Source organism: Mesocricetus auratus, unplaced genomic scaffold (assembly GCF_017639785.1).
Source record: "Mesocricetus auratus isolate SY011 unplaced genomic scaffold, BCM_Maur_2.0 Super-Scaffold_100013, whole genome shotgun sequence".
NCBI classification, from domain to species: Eukaryota; Metazoa; Chordata; class Mammalia; order Rodentia; family Cricetidae; genus Mesocricetus; species Mesocricetus auratus.
Genome location: NW_024429196.1, coordinates 9,651,433 through 9,676,281, shown reverse-complemented (window position 1 = coordinate 9,676,281; position 24,849 = coordinate 9,651,433). Strand labels below are relative to the sequence as shown.

Genomic DNA, 24,849 nt, shown 5'->3' with positions numbered 1-24,849 from the left:
ATGAGGTAGGTAAGTTCCCCTGGAGTCGGTGGTGGTGGTGGCCGTTGTGTGACTGGACTTTGCACAGATGTTAGTGTCCTAGCAAGGTCGGTCTCCTTGGCAACCAGCCCGGAGCGCTACAGGCTGCAAAGTTCGCTAGGGTTGCCGGGTCTTATCACTAGAACCGCTGGAAGTTCACGCCAGCCACTCGGTGACTCGGAGGTGAGCAGTGCCTCTGGTTCCCGGAAGCTTCTGGTAAATAGAGCCCTGGGCCCGATGAGCCTAGGAGCCGCGGGGCGCGTGCGCGGGGCGCGTCCTCGGTCCCGGCCTGGGCGGGAGCGCGCCGAGGGGGTGGGTCGCACCGGCTCCGCTGGCCTGGCGCGCCATCCGAGCCACTCAGAGCGCCAGGCGGCGGACACCCGGGGGCCCCACAATTAATACCCGGCTCCCGCCCGCCGCGCGGGGATTCGCGCACCAGCTGTCCGGGAAGAAGGCGCTAGGTCAGATCTAAGCCCTCAGATCGCTCTATTCCAGACGCTGCGACCATCGGGAGCGGTGCAGACTCTATCCGCGCACTCCTGGAGAGCGAGCCCGGGCTGAGGACTGCGCTGCGGACCCTGAGGTCCAGCGCGATTGTGTGTCCTCCGGGTCACGGGGACCTTGTTGCAGGCGCCGGGGCGGCAGGTGGGCGAAGGTAGCTGCGCAGAAGCGCGGTGAAGGTGAGTAGGGTCAGGAAGTAGGGGTCCCGGAGGACGTTCTCTTGGTCTAGAACAGGCCCTTGCGCCGTGACGTTCGGACCCTTACGTTTCGCGGTGTACCTGCGGGATCCCTGAGAGCTAAGCTCCTGAAGTGTGTTTACCCCGCCGAGAGAGCGAGGCAGCTCCTAGCCACTCCCCCAGCCTGCTAGTGGCCACCCGACCAGCAACCACAGCCTGGCGGCTGCCACCACACCTGAAGCACCGGGAGCCTCTTCCTTCAGAGAGGTCCTGGGTGTGACAGACTCCCACCCTTTCCTTCTGCCTCTTCAATCCAGGCAAGGGCACAAACTTAGTTTGAACATTGTAAACGCTGCTTTTTCCAGTGCTTTAAAACTGCACGTGCGTATTGTGGATGCGTCGTGGTCCCCCCCCCCCCCGGGGGCACCAGAGATTGGAGCGATGGTTGATAGCAGGATTGGGCGGCTTGGCCCGCAAGGGGCGCCGGGGGGGGGGGGACGCTGGTCTTTCGTGTCTGTTTTGGGCGCGGGAACAGCTTTTAGGATCTGGCCCAGACGGTCCCTGCACTCTAGCTCCTGCTCAGGAAGGGGTGTCCCTACTCTGAGTCGCGCCCTACACTCTACCCTCCTCTGCCCGGCTCCTCCTGGTGGCCCGGCAGAGGGCGCCAGCTCCTGGTTGCCGCCCGGGCCAGTGGAGGGGAGGGGATTTGTAAGCCTCCAGGTAAGGAGCGTAGTGAATCATCCAGCGGCGGGGGTGGGGTGGGTGATCTGGGCACAGTTGCAAAGAGGCGGCGAGTAGCTGGGGAACCGCCGGTCTGGACTGTGGGGCTGCTGTTGCGCGGGAGGCTGCGATCCTGTCTAGGAGTCGAGGAGAGAGACTAGGCAAGGTGAGGGGTGGTCGGGTGCTCGGCGGTCCTGGGGATGCCGCTGTGCACCTCTCACAGGCGGGGTCTGGGGTCCTTTTCACGGCTGCTGGCTGTCCTGCGGGGGCGAGGCTGGAACCCGGAAGGCACTAGCCGGCATGGGCCGCGGGTCCACAGGCCGCTACCACCCGGTGCTTGTTTTAGCTCGCGGGGTCCCAGGCGGTAACAAAGGCACTGTGCTCCTGCTGCTTCCACCCACTTCCCGTCCCCCTGCCACTGCGCAGGAGGTTCGGCAGTGTTTGGATTATGGATTTAGTTTTAGGGAAGTTAGTTGAGAGGAGGGGCGGAGAAGAGAACTCCCAGGCCAGGGTACACGAGCGAACACAATTCCAATTTCGCGGTCTTCTCGCTTTTCCCAGCTGGGGGATTGCCTGTGTTTTTGCGCCCTGGGCCGCGCCTCGGCAGGACTTCCCCGGGTTTGAACTGGGCGCTGGAAGCTCCCTGACACCGTCTGCCCATGCCCCTCCCCGTGGTGTCTGCGCTTGTGCTGGCTCCACAAGGGCGGGGTTTAGCCCGGGTGACAGCCAGCAGCCCCGGCACCTAGAAAGTGGAGCCCCCAAAAAGTGTTAATTGCATTACTGTGAGCATCAGGAGAGAGTCAGTCCCGGGCCACAGTCTGGGTGTGATGCAGGGTTAAGGGCCTGCTGTGTAGGACTTGGAGACCTGTTGAAGCCAGCTCATTGCAATTGCGGTACCGTGGAAGGAAAGAGGCCACTTGGTTTCTACTACTCCATCTCAAGTTGTCGCACTACAGACCCTAGCACAGGCACAATTATTGTTGTGCCGATGGATGTCAGGGGAGGCTTCCCTGTGTGTCTCAGGACCAGGACCTGAGGGGAGGAAGTGTTGCTTAAAAGAAAGCCAAACAGGCACATTCTACTGGCAGTTGCCCTCAGCCCCTGGGTCGGGACATAAATCACCTTTTCACATCTCTCAGCCCAGCCTTAGAACAGCCTGCTGCTTTAAGGGCGGAGCTGGCTAGCTTTGATGACGTGCTTGGTACTTAGAAAAATCCCTCAGATTCTGCCTTGCACCTCACCGCTTCCTCTTGTTTTGTTATTTTGAGATAGGGTTTCAGGCTGTAGCTCAGGCTGGTGGAACTCATGGCATACCTCTGTCTCAGCCTCCTGAGTGCTGGGGTTTCAGGCATGCCTTTTTTTGTCAACTGTTGAGTCCCTGATGTAATCCTGGACACATTTGATCTTGTTGTACCTTAGATGTCTTCCATTAATGCCATCATTTCAGCGACACCAACTTTCTGTAAAGTTTAAGGAATGTGGAACAGTTAAGTCTTTAAAAAATAAAAAGCTAACTTGTAGAACTATAGGACAGTCCCATAAGAGGAGTCACTGCTTATGTGCTGTCTCTCCAGGTGGACCTGGGGCCAGGAATTCTCCCCAGCACAGAACCATCATGCCCCACCCTATATGACATGGCCACAGGGCTGAGAGTGTGTGTTAAATTAAGCGAGAGCTTCTTTGGAAGTTCCTTTTCCTGACTAATTGTTAACACCCCCCTCCCCAGTTACTTTTACAGACCTAAGAACATGCTGTCCACATTGTTCTAATAATACTAAACTCATGTTTAAGGTATGTGACTTTGGTATGACCCTGAATGTGTGGCTTTAAGGAGAGAGGTGTGTGAATCTAGAATGATACTCTAGGGCTTGGAATGTCTTAGTATTGTGCCAGCCACGGGGACACCTGGGAGTAATGAGCGAAGGCCAAACCTGTGGCGTCAAAGTGACTGGCCTTGGACTGCAGCTACCACTAATGCTGCCTTATCCAGTTGCTCAATCTCTCAGAGTTTCATTTTCCTCCTCTAAGATTGGGATGATAGTAGTCTAGCCTGATTTCCATCCACAAGGATAAATTTAGATAATGTATATAAGATACTTGGCACAGTGCCCAGCACATAGTAGGTGCTCAACCAACCAATGAGGTCTAAGAATGGCATTCTGCTTTCTTCCCTTCCTTGTGACATGCAGACAAGTAAAGAAGGCGATAGCTGATAGCTTGTTCAACCTCACCCCACCCACTTTTGTCAATTCTTCAGTTTTGTGCACTGAGGGATTTCTCTTCTTTGTCAGCAAGCTGACAGGGAAGGTTGTTGGTGATGGAAACTTTGTCTCCTTGCAGGAGGAATTTGCAAGGGCCTCCGGAACTATGAGGCTTTCCTCCTGGCTGCAGCGCTGTGTAATTTTGTGGCTAGCTTTCCAGTCATTTCCCTTTCCTTTAGATTTAAGGCCAGTATGCAAATAACCACCAAGACAAGACTTAAAAAAAAAAACTTAAAACTGAACTGAGAAAAGGAAGTATTTTTTTTTCTGTCCAATTAATGATCCATCTATAATACTAAAGAGAAAAGAATCTTCTTCCATGAAAATTGTGCCATCCCAACCTTGAAAAGAGGAGCCATTATATTTGGAAAACGGGACTATTTTCTGAATCTTGTTCATTGGGAGGAAGGGGAGCCTGAACTCTCCCTTCAGCCATGTTTTCTCAAGTGTGGTAGACTGTATGACCTGAAAATTGCTGTGCTCGTAGAAGCTGCTGGAAGGAAGCATGTAGGGGTAAAGCTGAACAAACAAGGATCAGCTAGGGTGTCCATTTCCCATGAGAAAACACTGGAAGTTCTCAGCTTCATAAACCTAGATGGGGACACACTCTATCTCCCTCCCCCCTTCCCTCCATTCTCTTCTGGACTTTGCACCTCTATCTTTCAAACACTTACAGGTTAAAACCTTGGAGACTCTGTCAAGCCATTCACAGTCACGGTGTGGTTTTGATAAATGGTATCTTCTGTCTGTACTATAGACGGGAGACAGAGGGTTCCACATTTGGACATGAAGTGGAGCTCTCTCCCACACTGGAAAGTGACCCTGGAACTGGCCGACAGACGTATGGGTTATGAACACGGTACTCCCTCCCTTTGTGCCTCGAGCCCCGTTTGCAGCCACTTGTGCCCCAGTGTGAAGCCTGAAGCAGCTGCAGGGCAAGCGCCCGGCCCATACTGGGCTGTTGCTTCCTTTGTGGGGACGATGAGCAGCAGTGTTATTTTGGATCACATAGCAGCCTGCTCAAAGGCTCCTTGCATTCCCCAGCTGTTCCACCACGTCTTTGCATAAGGGAGAGAACTTGCCAGCTGCTGGGCCACTGAAGTTCCATTTACTGCTTTTGTCCAGTAATGGGGAGGTTAAAATCCAGGAACGGGCGTTAACGTGCAGTCTTTTACATAGTCTTGTTTCTGTAAGGTCAGGGTATCCCAGATAGAGTTAAAGTTTGTCAGGACAAGACTTAAAAGCAAATGTCACACCTTTTATCTTCAAGATAATTGTTGTAAAGATTTTAGTTTTTAATTGTGTGTGTGTGTGTGTGTGTGTGTGTGTGTGTGTGTGTGTGTGTGTACATGTTGTATTGGTATGCACTCTTGAGTGCAGGAGCCCAAGGAAACCAGAAGAGGGTGTTAGATCCCCTAGAGTTTGTCAGGGTAAGTCTTAAAAGCAAATGTCACAACTTTTTTTTTTCCTAAGTAACTTTTTGAAAGTTTTTTTAATTTTATTTTTTCAGTTATGTATATATGTATATGTCTGTGTGTGGTCATGTAGGTGCTCCCAGAGGTCAAAAGAGGTCATCAGATCCCCTGGAGCTAGAGTTGCAGTTACGGGGTGATTGTGAGCTCCAGACATGGGTGCTGGGAATGGAACTGGTGTCCTCAAAGCAGTATACACTCTTATCTGCTGGACCACCTCTCCATCCTGAAGTTACTTTTAAAGGATAACCAGTAGGTATAGTTTTTTTCATACTTAAAACATGGTCTGCTTTATATTTCATTGACTAATAAAATTTAGATCTAGTGGTTCAATTACATGTTTTTAAAACCTTGGCATATGAATCTGACTTAAATATATACATTGTTTCAGTGCAGTGCTAAGGCTTCCACCCTTTAATACTGTTCTTCATGGTATGGTGACCCCCCAAAGCAAAGATATTTCGTTGCTACTTCATAGCTAATTTTGCTACTGTTCTGAATTGTAATGTACATATCTGATACGCAGGCTATCTGATATGTGACCCCCTGTAAATGCATTATTTGACCCTCAAAGGGTTCATGGCCATGGGTTGAGAGTCACTGCTTTAGAGGGAGGAGTGAGAGAGGGGGTATGATTAACACACACTGTATGGAGTTCTCAAAGAATTAATAGAGCTATTATACTTGATTAAAAAAAAAAACCCTGTACTGAGAAGGGGATGCTTGTTGATGGGGAGACTGTCACCACCTGAGCCTCCCTGCCTGCCAGCTCTTGCTCAGGGCTCTGAAACATCCATCTTCATTAATGTGAACTGTGAGTTAATGGGCCTTCAACAGCCCCAGGCTAAATAACAGCCCTCTCTTGGGCTTCTGTTGACCCCCATCTCCTTTGCTCTGTGAGAAGTTATAAACTGGGTGCACCTCAAGCCCCCCGACTCTGAGTCCCACTCCTAGGTAGGGTCTCTTGCCTATTGTCTCTGAGTTAGACACCGCAGTTCTCAGCTCTTCCGTCTATCCCTCTATCCTTAACTTTCTATCCAGCCACCCTTCCTCTTCTATCCATCCTTCCACGGCCTCCTTAACGTATCCATACCCACTTGCACTTCATCTCTAGAACAGAGTTTGTGGCTTTTTTTAACACTACTTCCATTTTTGGTTGGTTTCCTTGTTATTTCACTTGGGGCTATCAAGGATACCCAGCCTGGTCCTTAGGGCTGATGAGCATGGGTCTCTTATCACAGAAGAAATTTAGGCATCTGCATCTGAAAACCAGCTGGGCCAGGACTACACAACCTCCCTAGCCGGAAGGTCAATGCCACGGAAGAGCTTTAATCTGCTGTCTACTTCTGAATCTTCTTGTGTTTGTCCTGATCACAAGGGCCCTGCCCAGTTGTACCCCTGAACACCTTCCCTGGGGTAGATCCTTTTATTATACCTTTTGTATTGCTGTTGTTCTCTTAGTGTCTTATGTTTCTAAGTTTTGTCTCTTGACCAAAAAAAAAAAAAAAAAAAAAAGACTATCCACAAATATTATTTTCTAATTCACACAGCTCTCCTTTCTGTTACATGTGCATGTATGCCTGCATACACACACACCTATGTGCTCACAGAGACCCATTATGGCTACTAGACTCATTTTCCTTTCCCAGCCAGCCCAACACCTTTCAGAGAGGGCTACACATTTATAGCATAAAGATTTTCTGATGGTGCTAGCTGTAAGTGAGAGGCCAAAATTAACCTGACCTGGGCTGGAGAGGCGGCTCAGTGGTTAAGAGCTCTGCTGCTCTTCCAGAGGACCTGGGTTTAGTTCCAGCACCCACATGGCAGCTCACAGTCGTCTTTACCTCCAGCTCTTGAGAATTCCGGTGTCCCAGCTTCTGAGGGAACTTTTACACTCACATGCACACACACACACCTACATATAATTAAAACCAATAAAAACAAATCTTACAAATCAACAGCAACAACCGAAGTAATTTGGCCAATCCTTCCCACAGAAGGACCCTTGGGAGGTAACCTGTTTCTCCCTGGGAGTGACATGTCCTGCCTTCTACCTCATGCTGCTCAGGGGTTGGAAACAACACTCACTTCTTTCTCTGTAGGTACAAGGTGACCCCCTTGTGGAAGGTCGAATGTGCACCTTGAGGTGCAGCCACAGAGGTCCCCCTTGGGTCAATACTTCCCCAGAACCTGGGTCTTGCTCTTTCCACACACCCTAACATCTTTTCTTCTCACCCTCAAACTGGAGTAGCTTCCTCTCATCCCTGGATGGACCTCCCCTTTCTTACTGTCATTCTGCCCATCCAGTTCTGGTGTGCTGCTGTCGCCCGACTGGCCACCTCCTGGCAGCTAAGGGTTTCAAGTGTCTTAGGGAAGCCTTGCCTTGGGTGCCCTTCTGCCACCTGTCATTGGTGTTTAATTGCATCCTTATACTATCCAGCCTGCTCTGACTTGGGGTAAGTCCCCATCACCCTGACCCCGGCAGCATCCCTGAGTTTCCCTGGGGTTTCCAGGAACAGGGCTCCATGCCTTCCAGGCAGATTTGCTCTTACCCCTTTTGGACATCCTTTCTTCCTTACTCCTTTTGGATGGTAGCTCCTAATTCTTTTCTCATTATCTTTTCAACAATCTGCAGACTTATCCCTTTGTTTTGAGTTAGCTCCGTTTGGCTGTCCCTTCACTCTAGCCTAGTGGCTACTTTGAGTATGCCATCAAAGTTTTTGTGTCCAGGCAACTTTTGCCTTTTAGAAAAGGTTCTTTGGAATTGAAGTATGGAAATACCAGTTATGAAACTGGTCAGGTCAGGTCAAGCTGTCTAAAGGCTTGAACTTTGGGGAAGATGGTTTGCAATTTATTTTGGCTTGGCTTCCATGTGGCAGCACCTGAGAGCAGTTGAAATGTACACTTGTTTTGGACATGATAACCCTTACTTTTTGCAAATTGAAACTGTAGGTGCAGAGCAGAATTTATTTGTGCTTCATCCCCCACCCCTTTCAAATTATCTTGCTGGAGAATCTTTTGGAGGCAGTTTGCGCTTCGTTGCCTGTCTGGGCTGTGTGTGTGTGTACGCCTTGGAAGATTGGTCTTATATGGCTGTCCTGGGGCCTTTTGTTTAGTAGGCTTCTCAGGTTTTTCTGAGTTCTGATGGGGAGAAGCCAGGATCCTGTGCTGCAGAGAGGATCTTTAGGAAATCCTTATCAGACTGATCCTACGAAGTTGTGTCTTGGGAACGGAGCCCCTGGCTGTTGGACATCCTTGCCCTGCTCTGTAGTTATGTGCTGCGGAGGCTCCCACTGATGATTTGTTGAAACTACTCTTTCTGAAATTCTGGGCTATGGAGAGAGAGAGAGAGAGAGAGAGAGAGAGAGAGAGAGAGAGAGAGAGAGAGAGAGAGAGAGAGAGAGAGGGAGAGAGTTGTATGTGTGCAATGTTAAATGAAATCCCTCCTTGCTTTACTTTGTTCAAGTCCAAGTTGGGTTTGATTCCTTAACATTTTAATTAAAAAAGAGTACAGTTTTCTTACACATAGATACGGGATTCTGTTGACAATGCTGGAATAAGAGACCATGTTTTAGTGTACAGTGTACCACACCCAGACCAAGGAATCTTTGAGTTAGGAGTGTTCCTTTGTGAATATGTACACATGAAGCTCTCTCTCTCTCTCTCTCTCTCTCTCTCTCTCTCTCTCTCTCTCTCTCTCTCTCTCTCTCTCTCTCTCTCTCTCTCGGGGATCTGTCTGTCCAAGTATAATTACACATGTCCTCAGAGCATTCTCTGTATTCAGTTTTCTGCCAGCTGTGTTTATAGGGAGACCTGCTTCTCCCATTGTTGAGTGTTGCAGTAACATACTGCCAGCTTTCCTGCCCTCTAGGATGGAGGGCAGCTCACTCCTCTTTGACTCTTTTCTGGGTATTGTGCATTAGAATCAGTTGTCTCTAGTTTCTGCCTAGGTGGTTTCCACATTTAGGGTCTCTGCTGTCCAAATGGGCCCTTTGCTGAACAGAACATAATTATGAGGACAAATGTGTGCATGCCAACATAGGACACATGTGTGCATACCAGTACAGGATGCCTAAGTGCACCCCAGTATAGGTCACATGTGCTTAACAGGAGAGGTACATGTGCACACCAGTACAATACGTGCATGCATGCACACCTGTGCAGGACACATTGCACACAAGAGTAGGATGCACACTGATGAAGGTATGTAGGTGTCTGCACCTTGCTGCCAGAACAGTATAGGCTGCCCTGTCCTGCGCTGTTAGCTCTTGTCAGGGTGTAGGTAGAGGCGGGTTCTAGTGAGGAAAAGCCACAGGTGGAAGTTTGGAGGTTAATGTGACTTTTTTTTTCTTCAAAGACTGTAGTTCTCAAACTTCATGGATTTCAAGTTTGAGAGTTCTGCACATAGAACTAAGGACTTAACATTCCTGAAAAAAAAAAAGGGAGCGGTCTGGGCAGGAGAGCAAAGGACAACTTTAGAGGGAACACCCTTCAAGCAGGGGTAGACTGTCTCCATTCTGCTCCAGAAAAGGAAACTGTGGGAGATTTCTAAACTGAACTCACCCCCCACCTCTCACCCACAGGCTTCATACTGGACCCAGAATTATTTAACCATCTTTTGAAAACCAGTCATCACAATACACTAGTGACACTGAGTTTCCAGGAAAAAGAAAAACATATGCTTGACAGGAAAATTGCACGGTTGTAAATGTTTCGGTTGATTATTTGTGTAAACCTAACATCTCTGTGTTAAAAACTAGCAAAACTTCCTCACCATTTTTTTTAAACTAAAAGCTTTCATCACATGGTGCTTTTCATGTTCCTGGTTCCTAGAGTACTGGAGGAAGCATTTTATTTTCTCCTATGTGAAAATTGGTTTCCTCTTAAGTAGGCTTCTAAAAACAACCCCCTCATCTAGTGTGGTTTAAATGAGATGTGTTCCCCCACAGACTCATGAGTTTGTACACTTGGTCCTCACTTGGTGGTGCTGTTTGGAGAGGCTTGGGAGGTGGGGCCTTGCTGGAGGAAATTCATCACTGAGGGCAGGCTTTGAGAACTCACTGCCTTGACCCACTCCCAGTCAGCTCTGTGCGCGTTTAGAGTTGAAGATATAATATCTCAATTTCCTACCAACATCCCTGAAGCTTGCTGCCATGTGTCCCTGCCATTGTGGACTCTTGTCTCTCTAGAACCACAAGCCAAAATAAACTCTTTTTTTCTATAAGTCTCTTTTGGTCATGGTATTTTATCACAGCAACAGAAAAGTAATCACCTCACCCTCCACACCCCATTCCCGCTTTACATGTGAGCACACACACACACACACACACACACACACACACACACACACACACTGAAAGAAATTTCTGTAAACTTACTGAGGAAAACTCACTCTGACTTTTGAGCGTAGACACCAGTCTCAGCCAGACAGTAGCACTCCAAGATTTTGTTTGCTCCAGACCCATGGGCTCCAAATACAGTTTCTTCTCCACTTTCCAGTTCAGCTAGAATAATGTGGTTCTCAACCCCTTTGGGGATCACATATTAGATATCCCACATATCATATATTTACATTATGACTCATAACAGCAGCAAAATTACATTATGATTCATAACAGTAGCAAAATTATAGTTATGCAGTAGTAATGAAATGATTGTATGGTTGGAGGTCACCACAACATGAGGAACTGCAGCATTAGGAAGGTCGAGAACCACTGAGCTAGACGAAGACTTGACCAAGACTAGTGCTGTGTTTGCATAATCTTTACTCAATCTCTCTTCCCTTAAAAGGGGATTTTTTTTTTACAGTTCATTTATTTGTTGGGTGGGGAGTTGCACAAGTGCCACAGAGCCTGTGTAGACGTCAGAGGGCAGCTGGTGGGAATTGGCTCTCTCCTTTTACCACGCGTGGCCCAGAGGTTGAACTCAGGCTGTCAGGCCTAGCGGCAAGTGTCTTTACCCACTGAGTCATCTCACTGGGCTCTCCTCCCAGGTTTGTTTTCCTTTTTGGTTGCCAAATTCACATGGATTGCTTAGAGTTTACCCAACAGTGGCTGCTCTGTTTTATCTTTTCAGAATGGTCTTCTCATTGTTTTGGATTCTGGAGACAAGTGAACACATTAATGAGATGTGGCAGCAGGCACTGTCCACCCATTGCAGTTAGGCTGGTGGGTCGGTTGCCATCACCAAGTATATGTGAGAATGAGCATGTCTGTAGACTCCGTGTTTTGTAAAAATTTGGCATAGGTAGGAAGGGCCAAGACAACACAAAAGATGATCAGAATAGGTTTTGTGTGTAGAGACTTCATTCCCCTCCTCCTTCTTTGAAATAATCAAGTTTCAATCTGAGATGCTTTTTGAAACTTACTTTTAATGACTGAATGCTTTTATGTGTCTAATGTATTTTTATGTATGTAAAATACTTTTATATTGTCTTATGTACTCTTAGGAACTCTGTTGACATTTTTGGTAATCCTCTTGTGATATATTTAGTGGTGGTGTGGTGGTGGTTTGAATGGTAATGGTCCCCCATAGTCTCTGGCATTTGAAGACCTGGTCCCATTTGGTGGCAGTGTTTGAGGCTCATGAGATGTGGCCATGGAGGCACTTCACTGGAGGCTGGCTTTGAGAGGTGAGAGGCTTGGGCCATTCCCAGTGTGCTCTCTTTGCTTCCTGATGGTGATTTGAGATGAGAGCCCTCAGCTCTCAGCTTCCAGCTCCGTCTCCCAGGTTCACCATCCACTGCCTCCCCTTGGCCATTGTGGACAATAGTCCTCTGGGACCATAAGCACTAAATAAACCCCTCCTTCTGTAAAGTACCTTGTTTGTCATGCTTTATCACAACCATAGAAAAGTAGCCAAGACAGATGTCCTCCTTACACGGATGGACAGTATCAAGGCCCTCACAGGTAAAATGTCTGGTCAGAATGACCTGTGGGTAACAGGAAGAGCGGTGGGAAATTACTTCTCACTGTGTGTACTCTCTCCCACTTCCTCCCCTCCTTCTCTTCCTTCTGGTTTTCCTTTAAGCTTCCATATTGCACTGAAGTGTGTTGTCCCTGTCCTCCTAACCTTCTAGGCTCTGGACAGATTTCTGTGCAGAAAGTTTGGTTAAATGTTAATTCATTTTTTTAACTTCCAAGACTCTGTGTGATGGTCTTGTATAAATTAATTCAACTCTTTCTTGCTATTATACTTTAGTGTCATCATCATCATCATCATTATTATATTGACATAGTATGAAAAACATCCACAAAGTGCTCAGCTGATAGTTTAATACCCTCCCAGTAGTCTGTTAACTGAAGCACTGATCTTAAGCATTCAGAAGTATGCCCTGTTGCTCTTTCGTATGCTTTGTGGTGTCCCATATAGCTTGTTTGATTTAGTTTTTGTTGTTGTTGTTTTTCCTTAAAATACAAGGAAAATATGGCCCAAGAACAAAAGTGCTACATGCAAAATTACCAAGCAAGCGTCAGGGTCCATCCTGGGGCAAGACCTCCTGCCTGTAGCAAGTTGGAGGTTTTTCCTAGTGCACTTAAAAAAAAGAAAGAAAGAAATTAAAGTATTTATGATTATTTCTGATCTTGTGTTTTCCTCACTTAAAAGTTGACTATAAAGCTGGGTGGTGGCGGCACACGCCTTTAATCCCAGCACCCAGAGGCAGAAGGATCTCTGTGAGTTCAAGGCCAGACTGGTCTCCAGAACAAGTTCCAGGATAGCTAGGGCTATACAGAGAAACCCTGTCTCAACAACAAAACAAGCAAACAAGCAAAAAAAAAGTTGGCTACAAAGCTGTCTGCCTTCTTTTCTGTGCTAATCTACCTTGAGCCCCAAGGCAACAGCTGCTGGAAGCTGGTTAGTTCTCACCCTAAACAGAGCAGTCTTCTGCTCTTTGAGAAGCAGGGCTCAGGAGGCCAAGGAGAGGGGAGAGCATTGTTGTGATTGGTGTTGTCTTTGCTGGGAGTGATTATCCAGGCAGAAGTGGTGGAGAGCTGACCTCTGCTCTCGACATGCTCCTGGTGGTAGTGCATACAGAGTGCTCATTCCAGTGTCCACTGATTATGTGCTACACCAAAGCCAGGCATCATCTGTCCCTTAGTTCAAGCTAGCTCTCAGTGCTTTGCCATGGAGGAGTATTATGCAAAGTCTCGAGGAGCTGGTCTTGCTTTTGTTTTTGTTTTCATTTTATTTTCTCCCTTTACATAGCTCTGGCTGTCCTGGAACTCTCTGTAGACCAGGCTGGCCTCAAACTCACGGAGATCTGCCTCTCTCTGCTTCTGAATGCTGGGATTAAAGGAGTGCAGCACTACACCCTGAAAGTAGTGAGGACTTTTAATCTAGATGGAGAGTTGGTGTTATTTCCAGGTCAGTAAGTGAATGAACCAGGTCTTTTAAATCAGCTTCGTCATCTCCATTTTCTACTATTTAATTTCTAGGCTTGGTTTTTTTCATTTTCTTTGAAACAGAGAAGTCATTGGTGGTGGTGGTGGGGTGTTTCAAGACAGGGTTTCTCTGTAGCTTTGGAGCCTGTCCTGGAACTCACTCTGTAGACCAGGCTGGTCTTGAAGTCACAGAGATCCTCCTGTCTCTGCTTTTAAGTGCTGGGATTAAAGGCATGTGCACTACCACCTGGCCCATTTTTTTTTTCTTAAGAAAAAACATTTATTTTATTTGTATGTGTGTCCATATATACCAAGAGTCCAAAAGAGGGTGTCAGGTGCCCTGGAGCTGGTGTTATATGTGGTTATGAGTTGCCTGATATGGGTACTGGGAGCTGAACTCTGGTCCTGTGCAAGAGCAGAACACAAGAGTGGTACACACTCTTAACCTTTGAGCCATGTCTCCAGCTCTGTAGATGGTGATGATGGTAATGATGGTGATGATAGTGATGATGGTGTGTGTGTGTGTGTGTTATATGCATGTGTCATGTGGCATGTGTGGCAGTCAGAGCACAGCTTGAAGACTCAGTTGCCTCTTTCCATCATGTGGATCTCAAGAGATTAAACTCACTTCATTAGACTTTAGTGGCAAGCACCTTTACCCATTGAACCATTTAACCAGTCTTTGAATTTGTAATATACACGGCTTGTCCACTTTGCTTTTCCACAGTAATCAGCCTTGTCGTTGGCTGTGGTGTCTTTGAACTCTCTTTCTACCCTTGATCTTCTGACCACAGTATTAATACTACCCGAGTCTTCATTCAGTTTCACCTCAGTGCTGTGTTCAGTGTGAAAATGTGACCGTTTTTTTCTCATCAACTTTAGAAATAGTGTAGTTACTATTTTCTTTTTAGTATAGCAGGTTTTTCTTTGTAATTATCAATCATGCTTCACATAATTATCACTGTAACTGTACAAAATGTTCAGGTGGATAAATAGAGTGCTACACAGTTCGGAGAACAAAATTGCTTCCATCCGACCCGCCCTTTGCTAGTGTGGAGCAGACCAGAGGTGTGCTCCTGGATGGAGCGACACGCCGCCCTCACTGGTCACCTACTTTATGAGGGAAGCCAGCTCCTCCCAGAATAGCAAGCTCATGCTTAAAGGAAAACTATCCCATGCTGCCTCAGTTTTTACATAAAATCAATTCACATTTACTAAAGGATTGCATTTAGTCCCTCCGTCTTGCTCACCTCATTTCCAGTAGCCAGGTGTGGAAGCTCGGTATGCTAGGGACAGATCAAGCCCAGGGCCTTTGCATCTCAACCTCTGGGACCTCTGCCAGTACCTACACAGTCTCTCACATCTCTGGTCCTAAAGCTGCTTCTTTCCTGTCTATTCCTATGTACTCAGAGGCAGAACGCTGCCTCTTGCTAAGTTGGCTGTGGGAATTTTCAGATCTTCACTTTTATTAATTACAGGCTATGAAGTACACCTGTAAGTGCGGGAAATGGATAGTCCATTAAGTGTGTTGAAAAGAAAATGATGTGGGGAGCTATTCTAAAATTCCCAAGCCACCTTATGAACCAGGTTGTTATATTCAGCATGGGTAAATGGACTCTGTCTCATTTCATCTTTTCTGGACCTTCCCCCACCGAGTCCCCTCTCTTTCTCAGCTCAAAAGTTCACTTTATATTAGAGAATTCATTTATTTGGAAATACATTACTTTGCTCCATATTTTAAGGTATAAATTTTGCCTGAAGTGGGGGAATGCCCACTTAGCCTTATTTTGCCCATTATCCTCTTCAGTGTGTTTGAGTGTGTGGTGGCATGTGTGTGTACATGTATGTGTTTGTGTTTGTGCATGTGGGGGGGGCAGAGGTCAAGGACAAGTGTCTTCCTTAGTTGCTCTTCACTCTGTTTTGCTCTCCGGGAGCTCACTCATTCTCCTAGACTCTGGCCGGTGAACTCTGGGATGCCCCTGTTGCTGGGTTATGGGCAGAGGTCACCATATCCAGCTTTTATGTGAGAGGTGCGATCTGAACTCTGGTCCTCATGAGCCCTTTACCCACAGAGTCCTCCCCATCCATGCTCTTTTGTTTCCCAGCTGCTTGCCCCATGCTCTGTGTGATGCTGTTTGCTCAGGCAGAACTAAAGTTTCACAGAACAAAAGTCTGCTTAATCCTCTCAGTAGTCCTAGAGACTTGGGAAGATAATTTTCTTCACTACCCCCAATTCCTGCTTCAGGATTTGGAAGAGACACACAGAGATGATATTCAGTCGATCAAATGTCACCTGTTTTCTGAAGAAAAAGTCTGTCTTAGTCTGTTTATTGTCTCGCATTATGTCCAAGTGTGTCCCTGAAAACCTTCAGGAAGGGATGCCTGAGGGGAAAGAGCACAATTCTTCAATGCGGGGAGGTATTGGAGCTTCTAGCTCCTACTCTCCTGATCCTTCTGACACCACCTGCTGAGTAGCCTTGGGTGAGTAACTTCTGTGGCCTTTACCTATTCCTCTGTGTAGGATTCCCTTGTAACATTGTTGCCTAATTGACCTCCCCAAATTGAAATATTACTAGTTGAGTCCCCGCCCCCACCCCATGCATTTAGGCTGTCTGTGCATCATATACCTTTGTCATTTTGACTGTAGAAGCTCATAAGCATATTAAGTGTCTAAAGGGGCCATGGAGTAAAGAATTCTGCTTGGCATTGTTAAGTCTAGTTTTTCTAAACGATTTGAAGATGAAGACACCTAAATTCTGAAGGAAACCCTTTAATGTGTTGGAATATTCTGTCCTTTGCAGTTTGGGGTGTGTTGGACTAGCTTGCCTGGCATATCTGTTTATGTAAATAACGTTTTGTTGGCACACGGCCTCACCCATTCATTCATCTGTTCAAGCTACAGTGGCGGAGTTGGAAAACTGCAGCAGCTCCTTATGGCCCACAAAGCCTAAAATACTCACCGTTTGGGTGATTGTAAAAGTGGACTGACCCCTGATATCATCTTCGGTGAGATTCATGAAGACAGTTGCAAAAGATTCACCCCTCAGAGAGGAGTAGGCTCATCCCAGAGGCAGAGTATCGGGTTCTGATGTCACTGTTTTGTGTGTTCTCTTTTTGACTGTTGTAATATGTGGAAGGTAGATACACATGTGCATGCATGTGTGCACATGCAAACACATACACACACTAAATCTTAACAATTGATGATAATGCATTTAGTTTTTTTTTTTTTTTGTTTGTTTGTTTGTTTCTTCTTGAAATAGAATCTCTGTGGCCCAGTCTGGGCTGGAACCCACCATTCCGGGCAATCCCACACCTTCTCATTCGGTTATTACTTTGACAGCCCTTCTAATTTGCCAAGGAGTATGTTTAGGGGTTCTTATTTCTGCTGTTGCTGTCATCATTGTTGCTAGCATTACCCTAGGGAGCTTCAAACAAGCAGATGTAGGAACTAGGGTTAGTTTAAGGCAAATTAGAGACATTTCCTATTTCTTCCTTTGGAATTTTTTTTGAAATTTTGGAGAGTTTGAAAAATGTGTAAACTCATAGGAGAGTGGGGATAATATAGTCATATCCCTGGGGGTTATGTGGGGTCCATTGTCATAATCCAGGATTATCTTCCAGCTCAAACCCAAAAATACCTGCAGCCTGCAGTGTCTTCGCCACAAAGCTTCTAGTCAAGGCTTGCACAGACTGCTCCATTACTCAGCAAGCCACAAAGATCCTTTCTTTCAGACTATTAATATTTATGTAGCTTACCTTAATTTTGGCTGTTTGAAAAGATTCCTAGAGGGGCTGAAGATTTAGCTCAATGGTATTGCCTTTGCCTATCATGTGCACTCCTTAGTTCAATCCCTAGCAACACACACACACACACACACACACACACACACACACACACACCTTAAGAAAGGTGCAGATAGGGAAATAGTCCCTTAAAATTTCATTTATTCACCAATATTCAAAACTGGAGAACTTCCACCTTATGATTTGCAATGCATATGTTCATCAATAAATCATTAAAAAGCTCTCATTCCTACTTAGTCTGTCCTGTTACAAATAACTCACTTAAGGCACACTTTACGTAGTTTAAGCAGTTCTTCTGGGAGCATTTCAATCACAAGCCTAGGTGATCTTGTGAAATAATTTAACTGTAGTAAAAGCCAGTGTTCCTCTCCAGCCCAGGACTTCTGAGAGCTGTCTGCCCACGTCTTTTGGTATGGGAGGTTAGGTCCTGGGGTGGTTTGGGCTATCCTTGTTCGCGAAGGGATGATAGAAGGAGCAGTGAAATGATGTAGGCTCCTACACTAGCACAGGGTTCAACATGGAATACAATGTAGTGGTTCCCAGGCAGCCCCCCTCCAAGAACTCCTAGTTTCAGCTCATATCACCTCCTGCATCTTTACCTTCCTGCACCCTATTCTTCAGATCTGGCTCCATTAAATTTGGGGATTTTATATTCTCTCTCTCTCTCTCTCTCTCTCTCTCTCTCTCTCTCTCTCTCTCTCTCTCTCTCTCTCTCTCTCTCTCTCTCTCTCTGTCTGTCTCTCTGTCTCTCTCTCTGTCTCTCTCTCTCCCCCCTCTTTCCCTCTCCCTCCCTCCCTCCCTCCCTCCCTCCCTCCCTCCCTCCCTCCCTCTCTCTCTCCCTCCCTCCCTTCCCCCCCTGTATGTGTACACACATGTGCACAAATTCATGTGTATGTGTGTTCACCAGTCCTGGGAGAATGGACAGAATTACTCTAGCACACTCCACACTGGGTGTCATGAGCCATGTTTTGACAGCAAGGCTGTGGAGGAGGAGCAGTTACAGCCACTTTGAGTAAATGGGAGCAGAAGAGAAAGGTGAACCCCTCAGATCTACTTCTCTGTCCCTATGGGTGATCATTTGTCCCATGAAGTTCCCCATCCTGGTACCTCCTAGGACAACTCTTTGGATGTCCCCCTCCTTTCATTACGGTGGTGGGATTGGCCGTGTCGAGCATTTATACAGTCAGGGTGTTCATTTGCTCTTACACACAGCCTATCATGTGAGAGGTGCAAGGGATGCAGAGAGCCAGTCTGGCCCTGTCTTCAGGGAACTCTGGTCTAGAAAGGGAGCAGGCATGCATGATAAGCCAGGAAACACAGTTACATTCACGTGGCATGCTGGGAACGATGGGAGTAGGGGTGGTGAAGAGCCTCTAGCCTGGTGCTTGGGGCAGGCTTCTTAGAAGACATACCCTGATGGTTGGAATTGGGAGAGCACCCCTGGTGGATGGCACCAAACACTTACATAAGAGCCCATGCTTGCCTCCACTGCCCTAGAGCTGACTTGAGTGTACCAAGCCTGTTGCTGGAGGCTCTTCAGGGCTGAAATATGTTTTGTGGTGAATCATTAAATCCCCAGAGGAATATTAGTAAGTGGTTGCATATTTTTAATCATGATATCCTTATTTTAGGAGTTTGGGTTCCATAATAAACCCTTCCCATCTTCTCTCAAACATTAGGGAGGAGAATTTAAGTTTTAGTTTGAACAGTAAATGTTTTACTTGAGACAAGACTTTAAGTCTGTGTTTCTGTTAGATATTCTCCTTAGGAAAAGGGTGGGGAGAGAAGTCTTGCTGGTGAGAGACAGAATAAGCATTTCAGAATTACTGTAAAACCGCATAAACACCCTTACATTTTTAATTGACATGTGTAATCATGCATCCTTCTGGAGGTACAGTGTAATATTTGCATACATCTGCTAGGCATAATGATGAAATCATGCTAATGACACTCACCACCTTGTGCATTGATTGTTTCTTTGTGAGAATAGCATTGTGTGTTATGATTTTTTGTGATCTTATTTACTAGTAAACTCCACCTACTCTTGCAAACCTCTACGGTCCCAGGGAGTGGCCTGTGCACTGCTTCAGACTTGCAAGTCACAGATTTGGCATTTGAGGAACCATTGTGATCTTGCTAGGCCGGGAGACTCTCATGGAGGTCCAGGAATTATCGGTGCACCTAAGCAGTCGTGCATGGGCTGTTCAGAACCCACCAGACAGTTGCCTCAGATCGAAGTCTTTGCTGTTACATAGGCTGAGAAATGCCCCAAGCTTAGGGGTACTGCTTCTGCAGTCAGAGCCAGGGTTTTCTAATAATGCCCCCCACTGCCCCACCCCCCACCTCTTTGAGGCCATTGGTGTCTAGACCCTTAGCAGAGGTCACTGTCTAATTTCGTGTCTCTGTCCCACTGGCTCCATGTGAGCCCTTTGTTCAGGGCAGGGACCCCCCTACGGCTGTCTAAGTGCATTACTAGCTGACAGAGGGGCCTGTGTTCTTGCCTCTTCTCCCTGCTTCAGTTGTGGTGAATGAACAGGGCTCTGGCGGGAAGGGGCGGGGTGTTGGGGGTGGCAATACAGTCTTTAGGGAACAGCCTTCTGGCCTTAGGTAGTAGGCTGATGCCAGCGTCGCAGCTGACACACACACCAGCCTAGTACTTGGCATTGACCCAAAGCTGACCAAGCTGCCCTCCAAGGCAGAGCAAAGAGGGGAGGACTGACTTAAGAGAAACTGTAAAGACTAGTGGGCAGCTGGAGCAAAGGGGAAATAATCTTTAAAAACTGCTGCTTGTGGCAGAGTCTTGCTAAGGATCTTGGAACTTGCTTTGCAGCCCTTGGTTGACCTCTAACTCAAACTCTTCCTGTCCTTACATCTGCAGGGCTGGGATCACAGGTTTGTGCCACTGTGCAGGCCACACCTGAAGGAACAACCTTGAGCCTGTCTCAAACTTTGGATTTTTTTTTGTATTTACTTCTACAAAAACTAATGTTTCTGTTTTTCGTTTATTGGAAGTAAGTGCCTGGTTGTTTTATAGGCTACCTAAACCTACTTTCAGCTTTCAGTAGTGCTGATGTAGTTTACTGCAATACAAGTGGGCTTTTTGTTCATTCCTTTAATGAACATAGACTTGCTAAACAGCCTGCCCCGTTACATTTGAGCTTAGACCAGGTAGGGGACCTGGGACTTCTCCTCCTTCTGAGATTTACAGTCTATCACAGACAGCAGACATGTGGAAATAAATACAGATACCACTCACCCATGGGCCAGAGTTGCCATCTGTAGCTCAGAGAACAGCTGTGAGGGAGGGGCAGCTTGCCTGGGAGCAGGTAGTCCAAAGCTACCCAAGGGTAAAGGCTGTGGGCTCATTGCTTAGTATGCATTTTAGTGCCACTTTAATAAGTTTTTCTTTCTCTGTGTGTGGTCTGTGTGTGCATGTCCAACCTGGAATTGAGGGTGGGTGCATTCCTTTGTCACTCCACACCTTAGTTCTTGATGCAGGGTCTCTCACTAAACCTAGGGGTCATTAATGGCCAAGCTGCCTGCATTACTGATCCTGTGTGATCACATCTGGGTGTTTAATGTGGGTGCTGGGATCTGAACACAGGTCCTTGTACTTGGGCAGCAAACATTTTATGGACCTAGCCATCTCCCAGCCCAGTGGTAAGTTTTGATGTGGCAGATGCAAAGACAGACCAGACACAGAGCTTTGCCTGAGTTCTGGCATGAGATGATTTTACTGAGAATTTCTGCCCCGTCTGAAAAGCCCCATCAACCATTCTGTGAGCTGATGTTCTGATCGCAGGGCAGTCTTGTCGGTACCCAGCAACTGAATTCAGGGGCTGGAACTGGACTGCATGGCTGTGTGGTGAACCTGTTGGTTACTTTAGCAGTTAGGTCAGCTTCAGGATTCCTTTGGATTCCATGGGCAGGATAAGCAGTATGAAAAGACTCCTGGTGGTTCTCTGGGGTGGGGAGGTTTGTTTTGTTTTTTGATAGGAAATATATTATTAGATAGCTTTTTTGGTTTATCAGTAGAGTGTGTGTGTGAGAGAGGGGGGGCAGGAGGGAGAGAGAGACTAGTCTTTTCTTGAATGCATTTCACATTGTCGGTGAAACTTGGCCTCCACACATCTCTCACCTCCCAGAGTCACACTACCTTAAGGAAAGCATGGAATTGGTTGACAGATCTGAGAGGAAACCCCAAGGATGAAGCCAGCTGTAGTTAGGAGTCAGGTGCTCCCTGAGTTTCCACTTGCTCTTCAATGCATTGGATGGCCTGAAGGACGGCCGCCAGCAGCTCTTGAGGCTTCCTCCTCCCCCTATCCCTTCACCAGAGATTGAACCCAGGACCTCATACACTAGACAAACACTCTACTCCCAAGCTCTGTCTTTCCCAGCCTTTTCACTTCGTGAAAACATCTCACTAAGTTGTCAAGGCTGACCTTGAGCTCACTTGTTAGCCCAGGCTGACTTTAAATGGTCCATAATCCTACCTTGGTGTCCCGAGTTGGTGAGATTGCAGTCCTGTGTCAGCATTTGTTGGGGAGCTGGGGCAAGTTTGCCTCATTCCAGCATGCATGCCACAGGGAATGATGGCTTTCCTGAAGGGCAAGAGCCATCTAGTTGGAAGGAAGCTGCACACTAGGCAGAGGAGGAGTAGGTTCGGTCTTGTGTCTCCGAGGGTAGGGGTTAGCCATGTTTGTGGGACAGAAAAGCTGGGTGCTGTAAGGCCGGTGAAAGGTAGTTGGAGATGCAGTGCTCAGTGGTTGGGGTAATCTGACTTCTCTACTTCAGGGCTTTTCTCAGTAGACATGTGGACTGTGGTGTTCATGAAAGAAGGGTAAGGTTTGGGCTCTCTGGTGTCAGGAGGTCATTCATTTCGGCACCTGCAGAGGGCTAAATGAAGAATCAGTAGCTTTAACAAAAGAGGCCTTCAAGTGTCTGAAAAGTAACCTAGGCAACCATTATCACTGGGATGCACTTGCCAGAGTGTGAGCCAGAGCACTGCTGGTGGGTGTCTGATAATTATGTGCTCAGCTTCCTGACCCCAAATTAGAGACTTAGAGGCAACGAAAAGCAAATAACTAAAAGTGGTTGGAACTAGGGGGATTATTTATGCTTCTCTTGGTGGAAGAAAGGAAGAAAAGAAGGAAGCACCCTTTTCTTTCTGCTCAGAAGTTAAGTCTTGTGGAAGGACTTTCTTCAGTATGGCTCACATACTCATTGTTGTGGGTGGAGGAGATGGATGGGTAGGGCAGGTTGATGGAGAGAGGAAGAATCCCCAAATGAAAAGAAGCATAAAGCCAACAGATGTGGCAATTGGAGGCAGAGGTGATCCATGAATCCATGCTTACTGCAGCTCTACCTCAGTGAAGATGGCTATAGGGCTAGATTACGAAGAAGAGGAAGAGCCAGAGTCAGCAGTGTCTGCAACTTGTGTCCTCCCTCCTTCCAGTCAGTCTGGAGAGCCTTGAACTTCCAAGCTCGAGTACTATGCTTCTCAAAGACAACCAAGCTAAGTACTCAGATAAGGTGCCAGAATGAGCTTGTGATTTGTAAGTGGGGACAAGTAGCCCAACACTGTCTCTCATGAAGAGTAAGACCTAAAAGCATTTCTTCAGAGCTTTGTAAGCCATGGGAAGGGATTCACTGAAGGCACCCAGATGCTCCTGTGACAGTGTCTGGCTCCTGGAAGGACACTGGGCAGAAGGATTCCGTAATTGTGTCTTTGTGGTGAGAGGGTACTGTGCTCCTAGATCACTGGGTAGTTTAGAGCAGGTATGTTAAATGAATCTTGTGCTATACAACAACACACAAGAACATATCCTAAGTGTGATGGTGATCCATAATAGGGTATTGCCTAGTGACATTGTTATGTTAGCCATCTTAGCTAACATAAATGTGTTCTCTGATGTTCCTGAAATGACAACTATGGGCTGAGGTTGGATTTGATAGGGAGTATCCCATCGATAAATAACACATGACTGTCCCAGTGAAGAGTGTGGCTGGTGACATTCTTTATGAATTCACACCATGTTTAATTGTGGCCACAGGCTCTACCTTCCCATGAGCACATTCACCCAACTGAGGCTCTTAATTGTGCAATGGGCAAGGTTTGTGGATCCACCATGCATGCTCAGTCTTGGCTGCATCTGCTACAGAAGGCGGCTGCGTCTTTGCCCTATGGATTCACTACTGCGGCTGCATCTTTGACCTATGGATTCACTACTAGCCTGAGTCTGGAAGGTCGGGCCCATCAGAGCTTTTAAAATCATCTTCCACCCTCACGATGTCATCAGAAGGGGAAGCAGAGAATACAAGCCTGTGTTGGATCTCATCGTAGTTAACCATCTCCACTGCCCTAGGAAGCTGAACAAGAACTACCCAGGGCTGTGCAGGGAGGCTGAGGCCTTTGGGTGGCTGAGACCTGGATGGACCCAGTCCAGTTTGTGCTCTTTTGCCTGGAGTTTCAGCCTCATCTGGTTCTTGGCCAACACCCCGTCATCAGATGATTAGCACATTACCCAAATCAGTTTGCTGACTTCAGTGTGACTTGAGCTAGCCATAAAATCAAAATGACCCAACAGCAATTGTTCAAATATTAAAATCTATTTTTTTATTCAGCTTTTAGAGAAAGAAGAGGTTTGACCAGGTGCAGCCCATCCAGTGTTCATTCAGAGTGTCTACAGCACAGTAAACTCCACAGGGCTTTTGTTTGCTTGCTTTATGTCATCTGTTGAGAGCATTTGCCTGCAGCTGGGCTATCTTTACTTTATCCTGCTGCCTCACTGCCTGGTGTGGAGTGAGTGCTTTCAGAGACACGGCTGAGACGCTCAGCAGAGCCGTTGGTGTGTGTGTCCTTCCCATCCTGTTGGTGCGGCTCACCACTTACATTTTGCAAATGAGAAATAACTGACCTGTTTTCTTTCAAACTTCACTCTCCTCCACTCCAGTGAGATCATTTACTCAGCAGTTTCCTCATAGGGAATACGGAGGTCGTTCAGCTTCCAGAGCTTCAAATTCCTACTTTAGCGAGTGGATGTTCACATTTGTTGCCTTTGAGTCAAGATCTGGCTTTGCAGCCCAGGCTGGCCTTGAACCTCCAAGTACTGGGATTGCAGGGATATCCACGCTTAGCTCCGGTGTGTGTGTGTGTGTGTCACCACACTACTGTGGCTTTAGGCTACTGGAGCCCTTCATTGCAGGGCTGTCTTCGTTCCTAGTCCTGTCTCCATAGCTGTGGCTCCCCATGTCTCTCTTGACCTCCAGAAAGATTGTTCTCTCTGCTCCTGGAGAACTGCTTTTTCAGGGAATCTCAGCTTCTGAGTTGTGAGGTATGTGCAGAAGGGGACTGTGTGTGTGTGTGTGTGTGTGTGTGTAGGGGGATCTGCAACACGCATGGCAGTTTCATTGTAACTCTGCCCGTCGGGCTCTGTGGCTCATGGCATTGTAGAATTGTTATTCATCTCTTGTCCCCAGATCTTCAAGTTCCAAATTCTTTCTCTTTCTGCTT

The 24,849-nt window shown here is 47.0% G+C and overlaps 1 protein-coding gene across 2 annotated transcripts in view; it reads left to right on the top strand.

The window, feature by feature from the left end:
- Positions 1 to 354: 354 nt before the first annotated feature.
- The window catches only part of Svil (supervillin), a 193,409-nt gene continuing 168,914 nt past the window's right edge, over positions 355 to 24,849 (top strand). Inside the window, exon 1 of one of the 2 annotated variants that reach the window (XM_021236005.2) lies at positions 355 to 698. The gene's annotated coding sequence lies outside the window, so the exon portion shown is untranslated. Of the gene's footprint in view, positions 699 to 1,457; positions 1,582 to 24,849 lie in introns of those variants that run through there. The other variant, XM_021236006.2, reaches the window with a different exon arrangement.